Raw genomic sequence first — 17,885 nt, forward strand, 5'->3', positions numbered from 1 at the left:
TTATTCATATTGATTTGTGTGGCCCTGCTAGAGTTAAAAGTCTTCAAGGTGATAGATATTTCATGCTAATTATTGATGATTATTCTAGAATGATGTGGGTTACTTTTCTTAAGAAAAAATCTGAAGAATTTGAAAAGTTTAAAATCTTTAAGGCTAAAGTGGAAACTGAGATAGGATTAAAGATTAAATGTTTGAGGTTAGATCATGGTGGAGAATTCACATCCGGTGAGTTTAATAACTTTAATGGAAAGCATGGTATAAGACGATAATTTTCTGATCCCCGGACACCTTAGTAGAATGGAGTTGTGGAAAGGAAGAATAGAACTATCTTGAATGCTTCTAGAAAAATAATGATGGAAGCTAGTCTACCTCATATCTACTAGAGAGAAGTAGTGAGAATAGTGGTTTATACATTCAACAGAGTACATATCAAAGGAGAAACCAGTAAGACACCTTATGAATTATGGTTTGGCAATACACCTACAGTTAAGTATTTCATAAATTTTGGTAGTAAATGTTATATCAGGAGAGATAATATCATTGGGAATTTTGATCCTAAATGTGATGAAGGCATATTTCATGGTTATTCTAATGAAAGCAAAGCATATAGAGGTTATAACAAAAGATTGCAAATAATTGTGGAGAGTGCTAATGTCAAAGTAGATGAGCAGAATAGAAGTCAAATCAGAGTTTATGAGAAGAAACCGGTAGTGGAAATAATTATATCTAAACCGGTAGCACCTTTATTGGAATAGAGTGTTGAACCAGTTACTCTGGCAGTATCAAAGAATTCTACAGTAACTAAAGAATAGGGAAGAGGAACAAAAAGTCAGAAGACTCCTAGGTATGTGAGATTGAATCATTCAGAAGATCGAATCAATGGGGATAAGAGCAATGGAGTGATGACAAGAAGAAGACTGACAACTAATGAGGCATGTTTAATTTCACAAGTTGAACCGGTATCAGTAATTGAGGCATGTAAAGATGAATATTGATTGAAAGCTATGGAATAAGAATTAGATCAGATTGAGAAAAATAACACATGGACCTTGGTTCCCTGGCCTAAAAATAAAAATATTATTGGAACTAAATGGGTTTTTAGCAATAAATTGAATGAGGATGGTCAAGTTATAAGGAATAAAGTTAGATTTGTTTGTAAAGGATATTCTCAGAAGGAAGGAATTGATTATGGAGAGACGTTTGCACCTATAGCTAGGATTGAAGTTGTAAGATTATTTCTTGCCTATGTTGCTTATAAAAACTACAAGGTTTATCAGATGGATGTTAAATGTGCATTTTTGAATTGGGATCTTGATGAGGAAGTTTATATTAAGCAACCTAATGGTTTTTCACAATCAGATGATACAAATATGGTTTGCAGGTTAAGAAAAGCTTTATATGGATTGAAATAAGCACCCAAAGCTTGGTATGCAAGGTTGGATAAATATCTTTTGAAGCTTGGTTTTACTAAGGGAAGTGCTGACAGTAATTTATATTATAAGATCACTAATGATGATATACTGATTATTGAAGTATTTGTTGATGACATTATTTTTGGAGGTGAAGATAAGTTATGCATAGAATTTTCTTAAAATGTGGAGAAAGAATTTGAGATGTCTATGATTGGTGAGATGAAATTTTTCTTAGGTTTGTAGATTACTCAGGCTGAAAAAGGTATATTCATCTGTCAAACTAAATATGCTAAGGAATTGTTGAAGAAATTTGGTATGGGAGATTCTAAACCAGTAAGTACTCCTATGGTTACAAGTGAGAAATTGGCAAGAAAATATGTTTTGGCACTGGTAAATCCTACAAGATACTAATCTATGATTGGTGGTCTGCTTTATTTGACTCAGACTAAGCCTGACATTATGAATGTTGTTTGTATTGTTTCAAGATTCAGAGTGATCCTAGAGAAAATCATGAGATGGTGGTGAAAAGTATTTTTAGATACTTGCAAGGTACACCAGAATATGGTTTGTGGTACCCTAAGGATGATAACTTTACTTTATGTGTATATCAGATGTTGATTGAGCTAGAGATGTTGATGACCGAAAAAGTACTTTCAGTGGAGCTTTCTTTCTTGGAAAGAAGTTGGTTTCATGGATCAACAAGAAACAATCATGTACATCTTTATCTACTACTGAAGTTGAGTATGTTGCTAATGCTACTAACTGTATAAACGTTTTATGGATGAAGCAAATGTTGAAGGATATAAAGGTGGATTGTGATGCACCGGTAGTTATTCACTATGATAATTCTACTGCTATTGATATATCAAAGAATCTAGTATTTCATTCTAAAACAAAGCACATATCTATAAAGTATAACTTTTTGAAGAAAAAGGTGGAAACAAATGAAGTTAGGCCGGTTTACGTGAACACTAAAGAGCAGATTGTAGATATTTTCACTAAATCTTTTCCCAAGCAATAATTTGAGTACCTGAGAGACAGATTGGGAGTTTCTACCCCTCTGGTAGAGACTTGATTGATGCGGTTTGGCATCAGTCCATCATGCATTATCAGAGATACTATTCATTCTAGCACTGATGTGGGATGCTACTGCTCAGGAGTAGTCAGCTTTGTGATTCGGTGGTTTATGTTCTTGCTTTGATATTTTTGTCAGATTTTTGGCATTAATGTCAAAGGGGGAGAGATATTGATGTGAAAAAGACAAAGGAAGAAAAAGAAAAAGTCAAAGGGGGAGAGATGTGAATAAAAAAAGTAAAGGGAGAGATATTGACATTCAGAGTTGTATGTGGGAGATTGTTGGTTATCTTCCATTGGGGGAGACTTTTTTGGCATTTCTTGGTACTTAGATGTTTTTCCATCTAGTGTTGCCATCAATGCCAAAGGGGGAGATTGTTGAGCATTTACTGGAATTGATTATGTATTGCATTTATGTTTTGTCATTGATGCCAACACTAGTTGTTTGGATGCTTTACTGGCACCCTTCTGGTCCCGATAGGTTGAGTGCTTTCTGGTTGATTTGGATCCGACATGATTCGGTAGGATTCGATATAGTTGGGTTATGGAATTGGATTTTTCATGATACTCATGCTCATATTTGGTGAGTTGGTTTTGGTTTGGTGATCGAATGGTATCCTGCTTACCTAGAAGCTTAGTTTCTGGTTCCAGCGAGGGTTTCACTAGCAAAGCTTTTGATGAAGATCTTTGATGAATTGCATAAGTGGTGTTGGTGCAGCTTCTAGTAGAATTCCAAGATGTTGTTGGTGATCATGTTCAATACTTGGCGGATGGAGATCATTGATAAAGTGTGTGAACCTATATTAGGTCCCGGTTGATCTAGGTTATGGACCGACTTTAATGTAATGTGTGGATTGGACCTCTCAATGTATTTCTGGGATGTCTTATGTGTTGGATATTATTTATTTGGTCTCAGGCCGACATGGTTTGTAATTATGTAATTGGTTGATTATCAAGTGGCTGACCTAATTGTTTATGGTCGAGGATTGGTATATATAGATGTAACATCTCATTGTAGATCATCATTGTTATGTTAGTGTAGCGTCGTAAATTGTACGCACTTGCTAGGGTGGTACAATTTCACACCTAGTTTAGCACCCGCCTTGGCGCATTTTGTATTTTTGCATTGCATTTCCCCTTTAGCACTTAATTAATTAAATTAATTAGGTCTAAGGTTCTATTTTATCATCTCCCACATCATAAAGTTGGGCCCTTTCATTAAAGTGTGCCCCTTTCATCTTATTCCTTCAATACATCATTTAATCAAAAACCCTAATTAGGTCCTATTTTGAACTTGGGGGCTTGATTTCGGGGGTCAAAACATCTCGAAATCAACTATAACTTCGGGATTCGCTCTAAAATCATCATATCTGACGGCCCTGAAAATTTGGTGAAAAGTTGTCGGGACCATGGCGCCCGGAGTGCACATGGTCCCGGACATTTTTCCCGAAATTTTAGGAGCGCGATCTAATCATAAAATAAAGCTTAACCCCAAGAAATTGGCGGGAGATTCAATCTCTAGGTCAGCCAAAAGTTGAAATTAAGACCTAGGGTTTCATATATAAGAGCTCTCTTTCTTCATTTGAAAGGGGAGGATTTTTGGTTTTCAAGGACCTTCTATGCAGCGAAAGAGAAGATCTTTGAAGACTTCAACAACATTCAACATCCATCCATCAAGCATCTATCAATTTTATTCATCCATTTAGGGCTTTGAAGACATTGAAGAGCAATAGGGGATTACCGACTGAAGATTGGCTTGTACCCCTCCCTTGGGGGTTGGGTATGATTTCATGTTGTTTTCATGTCTTTGCATAAGCCTCATTATATCACTTGTATTCATGCTTTAGATCTCTTTGCATCTTGATTTGTAGCATTTACATTATCATTTACAAGCAATTAGGGTTTACTTTCTAGGTTGCTCTAGTTTGCTTACTTGCATTTTAGGACCTTGCACACACACAAGGTCTGCACACACATTACTTTTACAATACAACTTGGCTATTCGTGGAGGTGGAAATCACCAAAGCGGGGGTTTGACTAAGGCAAAACCCTATATAGCCGCCCAAAACACCTTTTCAGATATAAGTGCAGATTTCGGGATTTAGACGACGCCGCAAGTTGCAGATCTGAAAGAAGCAGACTGAGACAGAACAACACACCAAATTTTAGAGCAAAAGACCAGGACAGGGGCGTGGGGCACCCTGGTCTTGCCAGGACAGGGGCGCTGGGTGCCCTGGTCCCTGGGACAGGGGCGCTGGGCGCCCTGGTCCTTCTGTCAGACAGCAGTTTCAGCATTTTTGACAGCTTTTCAGGTTGCAAAACAGCAGTTTCAGGAGCAGTTTCAGGGGCAGAATCAGGATAGTGGCGCCCACGCCCCCGTCCTGAACATTTTCATTCATATTTTAACACCAGGTACGCATTTACATTCTTGTTTTGTCCTTGTGTTTACAGCTTTCCATTGTTTAAGTTCAATTCGGCAATCTTGTTATTAGTTCATACTTGCACTTTGGGGTTAGGAATTGAACTTGCATCATCTTATCTTTCAATTACAACAAAGGAATAGAAATCCTAATAGGTAGCCCATGGCTCTCTCTTCCACAAAAAGAAGTAGCCAATTGTGTGATACCTCTAGGCTCTTTCGTACTCCACAAGTGTGTGAATGAAAGTGAGATTAGGGCATGTTTTCTTAGTCTCACTTTTTCCCCCACACATTTTGGTGAACCCGATGTGAACTCCAATCTTCTCTAATTCTGGTTTATGTTTTCAAATTTGAGTTTTTATGCTATTTCAAATTCAAATTTGTATTTACAAGTTTTAATTTCTTGCAAGATTCAAAAATTTAGAGGAAATTTTTGCTAAAACCCTAATTTTTCAATTCAAGGTTGAACTTGTGGATAGCTTAATTGGGATCAATTTGATTTAGGAACTCATTTGAATCATAAATTTCATTTTCTAAATATACATTCTAAGTGCTTGCATTGGTTAAAATTAAACATTTCCTTCTATTTTGCATGTGTTATCATTTGAAAGAGGAAAATTGTTGTCATGATGCATTCATTTCATAGATGTGATAATGGGTTAGCTTCCTTTGCTTCAATTTTTCCTTCTCCTAAAGAACCTCCCCTCATCTATAACAAAATTTTAGTGCCTAAAAGAGTTGCTACCAATCCCTTTGAGACTCTCCCATGCTCTAAGGATGAAGACTTTAAGAGTGATCTTGACAATTCTCCTAAAATGTGCCCTTCCTATTTAGCTATCCTAGAGGAAGAGAGTGATATCATAAACACCTTTCTTAATGTTACTTCATCTTCCCTACATGATGCCTCTCTAAGTGAAAAGGTATTGATGGACATTGACTTATTTTCTCCTAAAGTTGGTCCTTCCAATGGGGGCATGTTAGTGCAACAAGAGGTTATGAACACTTTTTTCAAAGATCTCCTTCCTAAGCATGAATATTTGGAGAAATATGTTCATGTTCCTCCTAAAAAACACTCCCTTCATGAGGATCCTTTTGTGCAAGAAGATGACATTATCCCTACATTTCCTAGTGATGGCATTTCCTTTTCCAACAAAATTCTCACTAGAGATGATGAATTAATGATAAATGCTTATCCTTCTCCTAAAGTTTGTCTTACCCATAAGCATCCCTTAGAGAAAGAAGATGAAATAATAAGCAATTTCCTTAATTCTCTCTCCCCTAAAGATCATATTGAACATATTTTGAGGAAAGAGGATGAGTTTAACACATCTATTGATGCTCTCCCTCCTAAGGATGAGGAATTAATAAACAATGTTATCTCCTCTCCCAAAATTGACAATACTTCAAACATTCCTTTCAACAACCTCACTATTTGGGATGAACCATTAGAAGAAGGTATAGATTATTCTCTACCCCTAGCGAAAGGGGATGAAATCAAGATTGAAAAATCCCTTGATAGTTTCTCACCTTCCTTGAATCTCAATTATTCTCCCTCTAAAAATAAAGCATCTCCCTCTCCTCAACTTGGTTCTACTCATAAGGATACCCTAGTTCAAAGCAAGATGGTCAACATCTCTTTCAAAGATCTCCATCTCAAAAGTGAGACTTTAGAGAGTAATGTTGATCCTTCTCCTAGAGAGTTTATTCCCCATGTAGATCATTTGATGATAGAGGATGATATGACCTTTCCTAGTATTACTCTTCCTACTAGAACATCAATGCCTACCCCTTGTCTCTCTCCTAAAATTGATTTAATTCGTGATGAGATTTTAGTGCAAGAGAAGACTATCAATAATTCTTCCAACACTTTTGTTCATTCCTCTAAACCATCCTCAATCAATTTGATACATGTGAATGGAACACCTAACAAACCTTTCTTCACTGTCCAAGGTGCTTGTTCTTCTCAAAATTCTCAACCTTTAAATAAGCCTATCTTAGTGGTCCAAGGTGGTTATGCTAATGATTCTTTTTGCACTCCTAAGAAACCTATTATTACTGTGCAAGGAGGTTATTCTACTAAGAGCCCTTATGAGTATGCTAAGCAACTGACTAGAGAGAGTTATCATGCGGTTGCCCATACCTATAATACAAGAAACAATAGGCAACCTAATCCTCCTCCAGTTATCCCAACTTCACTTCCTCCTTCCCAACCTATTCTTCCTCAAGCTCCTCGTATTTCACAAATTCTTGGTAAGGAATATGATCTCATAGAACAACTTAAGGCTACCCCTGCTAAGATATCCCTTTGGGATTTGATCCAAACTTCTTCCGCTCATCATGGAATGTTACAAGATGCCTTGAAAGATTTGAATGTTCCTCCACCTAATACATCTAGTAATATAGTGTCTTTGGTTAACTCTGTGATGAATCCTAAAGCTCAAATTGTGCTTACTCAAGATGAGTTGCCTACTAGTGAAATTCAACATCAATATGATCCCTTGATGATTGTGGTTATCATAAATGACACTGCTATAAGACGAACACTGGTAGATAATGGTTCTGGCCTTAATGTGTGTAGCATTAATCTATTGCATAAGATGAATGTGGATACATCCCTTATTGAGCCTGACTCTCATCCCATTCGAGGATTTGAAAATGTGGCTAAGTCTTCATTAGGTATTATCACCTTACCCATCACAGTGGGACCTGTTACTTTGCCTACTCCTATCCATGTTATGTCGGGAAATCTAACATACAACTTGTTATTAGGGAGACCTTGGATTCACAGTATGCAAGCTGTCCCCTCTACATTGCATAGACAAGTTAAATTTATTCATAATAATAAGACATATACCTTGATAGGTGATACTAATTTTCAAGCTTGTTTGCAAACATCTACTTCCAAAGGGAGTTCTTCTAAGCCTTCCTCTTCTAGTGATGACTCGTTAAACAAGATACCTATGGATGAATCATTACCCTCTGATAATTAAAATTCTTTGGATGAGTCTGAAGTTCCTGAAGAAGATTCTTCTCAACTTGAATCTACACATGAAAAGGCTTTTGATCCTGAGAAGGTTCTCGCAGAAGACGATTGGGGATCTCTTGATTTTAATCCCACCTTTGTAGGTGAGTATAGGGTTCCTCCTAGAGAGCTTAAAGTTAAAAACAAGGAAGAAACTAAAGATCAATTAGTCTTACCTGAACCTATGAGCAATAATTTTGTGGCCGCTTCTCAAACTTCTTCTCCTCACACCTCTAATTCTAAAGAATTTGATTCTTTGTCTTATGAAAAACCACCTTCTCTTTCTGAAATGGCTAATCGTTATGGTCGTGGTTTTCATATTTTGGCTAAGAGTGGCTATAGTGGAAATGGTTGTGGCGCAAATGAACAAGGAATTAAAGTTCCTTTAGAACATAACTGTGGAGTAGAAATTAGGAATCATCACAAGATAAGTAGATCAATCAAAACACAAGACATGATAACTCAATCAAAAGAACTCTCATTGAAATGAACCTAATTCCAAAGCACATTCAATAGAGGCACAAAAACAAAGCATTTAAAAGAAAATGTCATGCAAACCATATAACAATTCGGATGCTTCTTCCATGCGGCTCCATTGTTGTTCTTTCCTCTTCAATGGGTTTGTGGATCTCACCTACAAGTGCTCTCACAATTGAAAGCAAAAAGCTCAAGAGTACTAGAACGAAAATTCGGTAGTTTGATAGCAATTCGGACTCATGATTCAAGGATCAAGGGTTAAGGGGCTTTGATTGAAGAAATTCATCCAATTTATAGGGAAATTGGAGAAATGAACAAAATTAGCATGACATTGATATTTTGGCTATTGATTTCGAAAATGGCACAATTGAGTGGAAAGAGGAAGGTTATGACACCTTCTATGTCATGAATTATGACATATTGCCAATGCAAAACTTAGATGACTAGAACCCTATGACATCTTGCTATGCCAAGAGTATGACGCATGAAGCACAAAAATAGGGAGCACTAAAGACAAGTTAATTAGGTGGAAATTAAAATTAGGAAATTAGAAAATAGGTGGAAATTAGGAATTAGGAAATAATGAAATTAGGAATTAAGAAATGATGAAATTAGAAATTAGTGAATTAGTGAATTAATCAATAATTTTTCATTTATTAATTAATTCACTCACAAAGAGGAATAATTAGCCAATTAAATGAATATTTAATTGTAATGAGAAAACTTAGGATAAATAAGTAATTTATTAATCCTAAAGGAATAAATGATGCACAAGGTTAAATGATTAAATCATGAAACCCTAGAAGGTGAATTAACAATGCGAGGATGACAATTAGGTCCTGATTGAAGATAATTAATGTCGATCATGATTTTGGATTGATAAATGACCAATGTGATAAACAATTTGATTGAGAAAATGCGCCAATTGACGAGGAACAATGACAAATTGATCCAAATTGACACAATTGAGACAGATAACGATCGATGACGAATTGATCGCAATATGACAAGATTGACAAGGACAAAGATCGACCAAAATCATGACTGAAGGTTGTTGTCGACAAGACCAAATTCAAAGGCGAGATGATAGAAGAATGACTCGATGCTCGCAAATGATAAAAACCAAGTACGTGACATAGGAGAAATGTTAATGCGATGCAAAAACCTAAAATGAGGCAATGCGCAAATGTTAAAATATGACCTCGCAAGCGTTGACCATTTTTGGGTGTCTACAATAACATCCATGAATATTCATTTGGACTTGGATATAATCTTTCTAAGCCCACCAAAGCATCTAAAAGACCATCTCTCAATGTGAATGCTATATTTAGTAGTGATGATGATCTCACTTCAACTAAATCATCTTCTACTTCTATCAACTCTCATTCCCCTCATAAGGAAATCTTGGCGATGAACAAATCTCTTTATGACTCCCCTCAAATTTCTAAATCCACTTATGAATCTTTATCTCCTATTCATAATAAAGTCCTTTCCTCTAGGGATAAGGCTCTAATAAATTACACTCATCCCTCTTCTAAGATGTCTTGTGACTTTTCTTCTTCAATTTTTATCATTTTATACATGTTTTTGATCTCACTTATAGTTGAGCATTCAGCATGTCATATTCAAATACCTCATTCAATCTATCATGTCTTTAAATAACATTAATGGCTATTATGTTTCTCATCATTATGTGACATTGGTAGCTCATTTACTGGGGGGCTCATTGTCATTCATGATGGTACAATCTCAAGTGCAATCATATTTTTGAAGCAACATAATAGCCTAATTTTTCTATGTTATCTCTTGTTCCTATGGGGACAAGAGTGATTTCATACATCTCTTCTTTTTATTGTTAAAATTTCCCTTTAGGGTAATAATGTGGAAATATTGATCATCTTTTCTTTAGAATCCTCTTTTCCTAGATATGGGAGAAGATGTGTATTCTCTTTCTTATCCTACCCACTTCTTGTGAGGAGCATTTTACATACACTAATGTCTTGCTTGCATGAACTCATGTGAGTATGTAGTACATTTTGCTTATGTCTAAATCTCTCCCTAGAAGATTGTGTAAGTCCTTCTCATTGTCCTTATCCTTGGGAGGCAATGATCTTTTCTTATTTTTATCCAAGGATCCACTTTTTCCTATTTTGTGGATGGTGTGAACTTTATTACTTGATGTTATTCCTTGTATGCATTTGTTGTTGTTTGTTCAAGGATTCTCTCTTACAAGAGGTGTAAGTCCTTGACTACAACCTCTTTTTCACTTGGTAAAATACATCCATAATGAATTCACTCTCCCAATTGGGTTAAAAAGAGCGTCATCCTTCATTAAGAATCACTTTCACCTCGCAAAAGAGGGAAGTATTGCATTCTTATTCTCTTCTTTGTCTTATTCTAGAAGATGTTATATTTGTCTAAGACAATTCCTCTTGGGGATAGGTGTCTTTTGTACAAAGATCTCTTCTCCTCTAAGGATCTCCTTTAAACATACTACAAGATGTCCCTTTTCAACTATCTTATCCTTGCTTAAAGAGTGCAAAAGTCTCTTGCTTGGATCTATGACATTGTTGCATTTTTGGGGTATCTTCTTTTGTGATGAAGGTAGGTATCCTTGTTCTACTTTGCTTATGACATAAACATTACACTTTTTTGAGCAATGGGTCATTCTCGGAACCAGAGCATAGACTCTTAGAGCGAGATGTCTCCATTTTTCTTTTATGAAAGGTGATTATTCTCGGAACTAGAGCACAGACTCTTAGAGCGAGATGTCATGCTTTTGTACTATACATATACAGGTTATAGCATACTCGGGCATAGAATCCTATGAGGTGCTTCTAACCTCCCGTACACACACATGCACGAGGTTGAGTGGAACTAGCGGCATAAGGCTAGACTTTCTCACTCTCCTCCCTTACATGGATCACCTAGACAGACTCTAGGGGCTAGTTTTCCATGTCCTTTTCCCATAGATCACCTAGACAAGATCTAGGGGCGAGAAGTCCATGTTTTCTCTCTCACTATTCTTTTCATGGATCACCAATGTGTGTATTCATGCTTTTTTCCTTTCTTTTCTTCTCTTTGCATTTTGTTTCCATTTACATCCTTCATCTTGTGTTAAAGAACTCTCAAATCCTCACACTCTTTGTTGTGTTAGAATTGAGATTTAGTCCTCTTTCTTACCAAATGATTCTCCATTAGTTTTTGATCTCATATCAAATCTTCTTGTGAGCATTTGTTATCAATATTCTTTAACAATTCGAAGTGGTAAACATGATACCCTATTTCAACTCCCTAAAATTAGCAAGCCGAAACAGGGGGGGGCATATAGCTACCCTTGAATTTTCATCACCTTCCTTAGTAAGCATTAGGTGATTTTGTGATCTAACGTGTGTTTTGTAGGGTGCGGTTTCTAACTGTGTACTGCAGATACCACTGGGGGCTTCATTCGACAGACTTATGGATATATCCTTTTTCAAATAATGTTTACTTTTCTGTACTTTAGCTTGCATATGCACGTAGTATTCATATGACCACTAAAGTGGGGGCTAAATGTACCATCGTAAATTGTACGCACTTGCTAGGGTGGTACAATTTCACACCTAGTTTAGCACCCGCCTTGGCACATTTTGCATTTTTGCATTGCATTTCCCCTTTAGCACTTAATTAATTAAATTAATTAGGTCTAAGGTTCTATTTTATCATCTCCCACATCATAAAGTTGGGCCCTTTCATTAAAGTGTGCCCCTTTCATCTTATTCCTTCAATACATCATTTAATCAAAAACCCTAATTAGGTCCTATTTTGAACTTGGGGGCTTGATTTCGGGGGTCAAAACATCTCGAAATTAGCTGTGACTTCGGGATTCGCTCTAAAATCATCATATCTAACGGCCCTGAAAATTTGGTGAAAAGTTATCGAGACCATGGCGCCCGGAGTGCACATGGTCCCGGACATTTTTCTCGAAATTTTAGGAGCGCGATCTAATCATAAAATAAAGCTTAACCCCAAGAAATTGGCGGGAGATTCAATCTCTAGGTCGGCCAAAAGTTGAAATTAAGACCTAGGGTTTCATATATAAGAGCTCTCTTTCTTCATTTGAAAGGGGAGGATTTTTGGTTTTCAAGGACCTTCTATGCAGCGAAAGAGCAGATCTTTGAAGACTTCAACAACATTCAACATCCATCCATCAAGCATCTATCAATTTCATTCATCCATTTAGGGCTTTGAAGACATTGAAGAGCAATAGGGGATTACCGACTGAAGATTGGCTTGTACCCCTCCCTTGGGGGTTGGGTATGATTTCATGTTGTTTTCATGTCTTTGCATAAGCCTCATTATATCACTTGTATTCATGCTTTAGATCTCTTTGCATCTTGATTTGGAGCATTTACATTATCATTTACAAGCAATTAGGGTTTACTTTCTAGGTTGCTCTAGTTTGCTTACTTGCATTTTAGGACCTTGCACACACACAAGGTCTGCACACACTTTACTTTTACAATACAACTTGGCTATTCATGGAGGTGGAAATCACCAAAGCAGGGGTTTGACTAAGGCAAAACCCTATATAGCCGCCCAAAACACCTTTTCAGATATAAGTGCAGATTTTGGGATTTAGACGACGCCGCAAGTTGCAGATCCGAAAGAAGCAGACTGAGACAGAACAACAGACCAAATTTCAGAGAAAAAGACCAGGACAGGGGCGTGGGGTGCCCTGGTCCTGCCAGGACAGGGGCGCTGGGCGCCTTGGTCCCTGGGACAGGGGTGCTGGGCGCCCTGGTCCCTGGGACAGGGGCGCTGGGCGCCCTGGTCCTTCTGTCAGATAGCAGTTTCAGCATTTTTGACAGCTTTTCAGGTTGCAAAACAGCAGTTTCAGGAGCAGTTTCAGGGGCAGAATCAGGACAGTGGCGCCCACGCCCCCGTCCCGAACATTTTCATTCATATTTTAACACCAGGTACGCATTTACATTCTTGTCTTGTCCTTGTGTTTACAGCTTTCCATTGTTTAAGTTCAATTCTGCAATCTTGTTATTAGTTCATACTTGCACTTTGGGGTTAGGAATTGAACTTGCATCATCTTATCTTTCAATTACAACAAAGGAATAGAAATCCTAATAGGTAGCCCATGGCTCTCTCTTCCACAAAAAGAAGTAGCCAATTGTGTGATACCTCTAGGCTCTTTCGTATTCCACAAGTGTGTGAATGAAAGTGAGATTAGGGCATGTTTGCTTAGTCTCACTTTTTCCCCCACACAGTTAGAGGTCATGGTCAAGGAATGTAATGTGCGAATAATGTAATATCATTCAAGAAAAGGAGTTGGTCGATCATTGGAGATTGAATTGGGTTTATGTAAGAGGATTTAGTCCTCTGGTATTGAGCTTAACCAGAACTATGCTCAGGCATAGGAGATGCTATCTTTTGTAGTTCAACACTTCTCCGGATTGTAGTCTGGATTTATATGTAGTTAGTGGGGCTTCTTTTGTGATTAGCAATACACTCTAAGTTGTTGGCCTTCCTGCAAGTGCAGGCCCCTCAATTACAATTCACATACTTACTGCAGAAGTATTATGTGACTGTGGGTAGGCTTGCCACCATGGTTTTTCCCTTTACTAGGTTTTCCATGTACAAATCTTGGTGTCATGTGGATGGTATTTATTATGTGATTATTGTTTATGCTTAATTGGTTTAACTGCTATTTTGGTATTAATGTTTTGAGTTCCGGTATAATGTTTTGGGCTCCAATATTAAAAATTTAAATTGCTAATAGTTATGGTAATTTGTGACAATTGATTCACCCCCCCCCTCTCAGTTGTATTTTGGTTATTTGAACTGTCTAATAGCACCTTTAGGCAATCTCCAAGCAATTAGTGCTTCAATCTCATCAAGCTCTCTTTCGTGCTCTGCTATCTCTCTTCTTTCTCTTTCATAACTGGATATCCTGCACTCATTAGGATCATATTTTTACTTATCGAATACCAATGTTGATGCCTTGAGTGGTGTCTCAAACTTTCCATGTGATTCTCCAAATTCGCTTAGCTCAAATGCCAAATGTTTTCCATCCAACACATCTCTTGTCACAGTAGTTACACTCTGGATCTCATCAATAGCGGCAACCTTATGGTTTATAAGAAGGAGTCAAAGATCTCAACACCTTAGCAACTATCTCATCTTCTTCAATTTTTCCACCGATAGATTTGATACCAAGGACAAGATCATTCACCTTAGCCATGTATGAATGTATTTCTCATCATCTCACATCTTCAATGCCTCATACTTTCCTTTTAAACTCTACAACTTAGCAACTTTCACTTGACTATCACCTTCATACAAAATTTCAAGCTTCACCCAGATCTCATGTGCGGTCTGAGGTTCCATAATATTTGTCATTTCAAATTCAGTCAGGGCACTAAGCAATGCTTCCTTCGCTCTAATGTTATATTCAACTTCCTTGACCTCATCAGAACTGGATGGTCCATTCTGAGGAACAAAATAGGCATTCTTAGTAATCTTCCAATAATCTTCTCCAAGACATTTCAAATGCACCTCCATCCATCTCTTCCACACAGTATAGTTGCTTCCATCAAACCTTGGACTATCCTTCTTGAAAATAATACCTTGAGTTGTCATCTCAGATCTCCTCAAGCAATTAAACTTCTACTGGAGGATCTAGATTTGATCCCAATTGTTAGCGGCAATCAAGAAGTAAGATTGAGAGGGGGGTGAATCAGTCCTCACCAAATCATAGAAATTTAAATTTTAAAACATAAAATGATAGACTGCAGCAATAATAGATAAGCAAATTAACAACACAACACACAACACCAATATTTTTGAAATGGAAAATCTAGTTAAGGGAAAAACTATGTTGGGAACCTACCCACAATAAGATGATACTCTATAGTAGTATGTGAACTATTACAATGGGGAATGCACATGCATTCAGGCACACTGCCTAGAGCTCATTTCTCAAAATATATATGCCCGGAAGGCTACAACCCTCAAGGAAGTCTTGCTGACTTACAATATGATTCATACTATAATCTGAAAGGAATGAATTGCAATCATAGCATCTACAAATGCCTGATGACAGTTCCAGTTAAGCACAATTGTCTACTCTAAAACACCAATCTCACCTCAACACTTCACCAAATGATAAATCTCTCTGATAAGGAAGACATAATATTGACACCTAAATTACATAAGAATCTCACCTATATATACAAATCATCAACCTTGATAACAAGGTCGGCTAAACCCTCAACCCTCAACTCACAATTAAAACAATTACACTGCATGATACAAAGATCGGCCACTAGACCAATATTATGATTTACATTAGATAGCATGGACCTAATTTAAATTCCCAAATGATTACATCCACCGAAAATCCCGCCATGATCATCCGCAACCCGCTACACCACCAAAAAGACCGCATAACATGAAAAATCATCACCGGTTCACCTGTTCATAGAAATCACCAAAAACTCACACAACAATCAATGTGGATCACCAAAATAAATAGGAAACAACTAGGAAACACTAAAAAGTATGTTATAATCTTCCAAAATAATTGCACCAACACCTCTTTTCAAATCTTCATCGATCAACATCTCAAAGCTCAAGAACACAACCAATTAGCAACTGTCACGAGGAGAGATAACTTGTGGAGCACCAAATCACAGACCATCTGAAATGAAGATATAAAAGGTCATCCCAAGCAATAATTCAAATTCTCAGCACAAGATCTGATCACACCAGAATATACCAGAGGAAATACCAAATTCTGCAAAATAGTGATCAGCAAAACCATACTATAAAACCAGATCAAAAACTCTTCCCAAACTCACCAGAATAACTCACAAGAATATGTTGACATCAATGACACTAACATATCCTAGCAGCAACAATGATCAACCAAATCCAATAGTGCAGATATATAAGATCGACTTGGATGATCATCTTACATGATGGTAGATATGCGGAATTATTTTTGGGAGTGATTGAGCATAGTTTCACGTGCGCATCTTGAGTTTTGATGATCCAGTATTTGGAAACAAAGCAGAACATAGCAGTTTTCTAGATTAGAGGTAGTGGATCATTTTGAGCTTAACCAAAACTGATTCCTACCATTTGTAGATGTTGTATTCTAGTTCAGATATTGTATTTGCTTCTATATCTCAATTGTAGGATAGTAAGTCCTCTGGAGTTGCAGCCATGTTTTATAATTGAGCAGTGAGCTCTAGGCAGTGAGCCTGAATGCAAGCGCATTCCACTCTTGTAATATTATTCTACTACTACCCATAGTATAATAATATTGTGGGTATTCAATCCCACCATGGTTTTTCCCTTTTTGGGTTTCCACGTAAAAATTATGGTGTTATGGTTGTGTGGTCATTTGCTTTGTGTTTCTGCATTATAGTTTCCTTCTTTTTCATTTGGTGGTTAAAGAATTGGTTTAATGAATTAATAAATTGCAAAACACTAATTCACCCCCTATAAATGTTCATTGATTCCAGCAATTGGTATCAGATCCTAGTTCCTTCGAGGAATCATAATAGCCTAAGGAAGATTTAGAAGATTGAATCAATGGACTCTAGTTTGTAAAGATATCTTAGTGTGGCACTTGAAGATCTTGACGCAGCAAGAAAAGAAGCAGGTTCCTTGAAAAGAAACCTAAATACAGCTAAAGATTTCATGGAGACACTACAAGATCAAGTGAGCACTTCTAGAGAAAAGAGAAAGGAGTCGATGGACAAGATGGAGGAGAAAGAAGAACAAAGCATTGGTAATCATGTCCTACAAGACAAAACATATGAATGTGAGAAGTTGGCTAGGGAGAATGTAGTTTTGAAGAATGAGATACAATCTATTGTAATGAAGCTGACAAAGGAGATAGAATACTGGAAGAAGAGTGAAGAAACCATAACTCAGTCACTGAAGGATAAATTTGATGAATGTTGCAGATTGACATATGAGAATAATCAGTTGAAGCTTGAACTGGTGCAAACAAAGAATGATGGAGAAGAAATTGAAAGATAGATCATAATTCTAATAGATGAACTGACTACTACTAATGAGTACAAAGAAAAATTCAAAGCTAGTTCAGGTCAGTTGGATGAGATGCTAGAAAGTCAGGGACATGGAAAAAACATGCAAGGACTTGGATTTGAGAAAGGAGAATCCTCCAGCTTTGGTCAAAGAAATCGTAAGGACAAGAAACCTCCGGTAGGATAGCCTAATGCTTATAAATTCAATGGTAAATGTTTTGGTTGTGGTAAATTTGATCATATGGCGAGTCAATGCAGAAGTAGGATGAATAATGAGAGGATGAATAAAGTGATGAATAATGGATTTGCCTTTATCAGTCAATGTTTTAAATGCAACAATTTTGGTCACAAGTCAAACATGTGCAGAACAGTAATAAACAACTTTAGGAATAAGAGATGTGGTATGTTTAGGCATATTTCTAACCAATGCA

Source organism: Cryptomeria japonica, chromosome 9 (assembly GCF_030272615.1).
Source record: "Cryptomeria japonica chromosome 9, Sugi_1.0, whole genome shotgun sequence".
Lineage (NCBI taxonomy): Eukaryota > Viridiplantae > Streptophyta > Pinopsida > Cupressales > Cupressaceae > Cryptomeria > Cryptomeria japonica.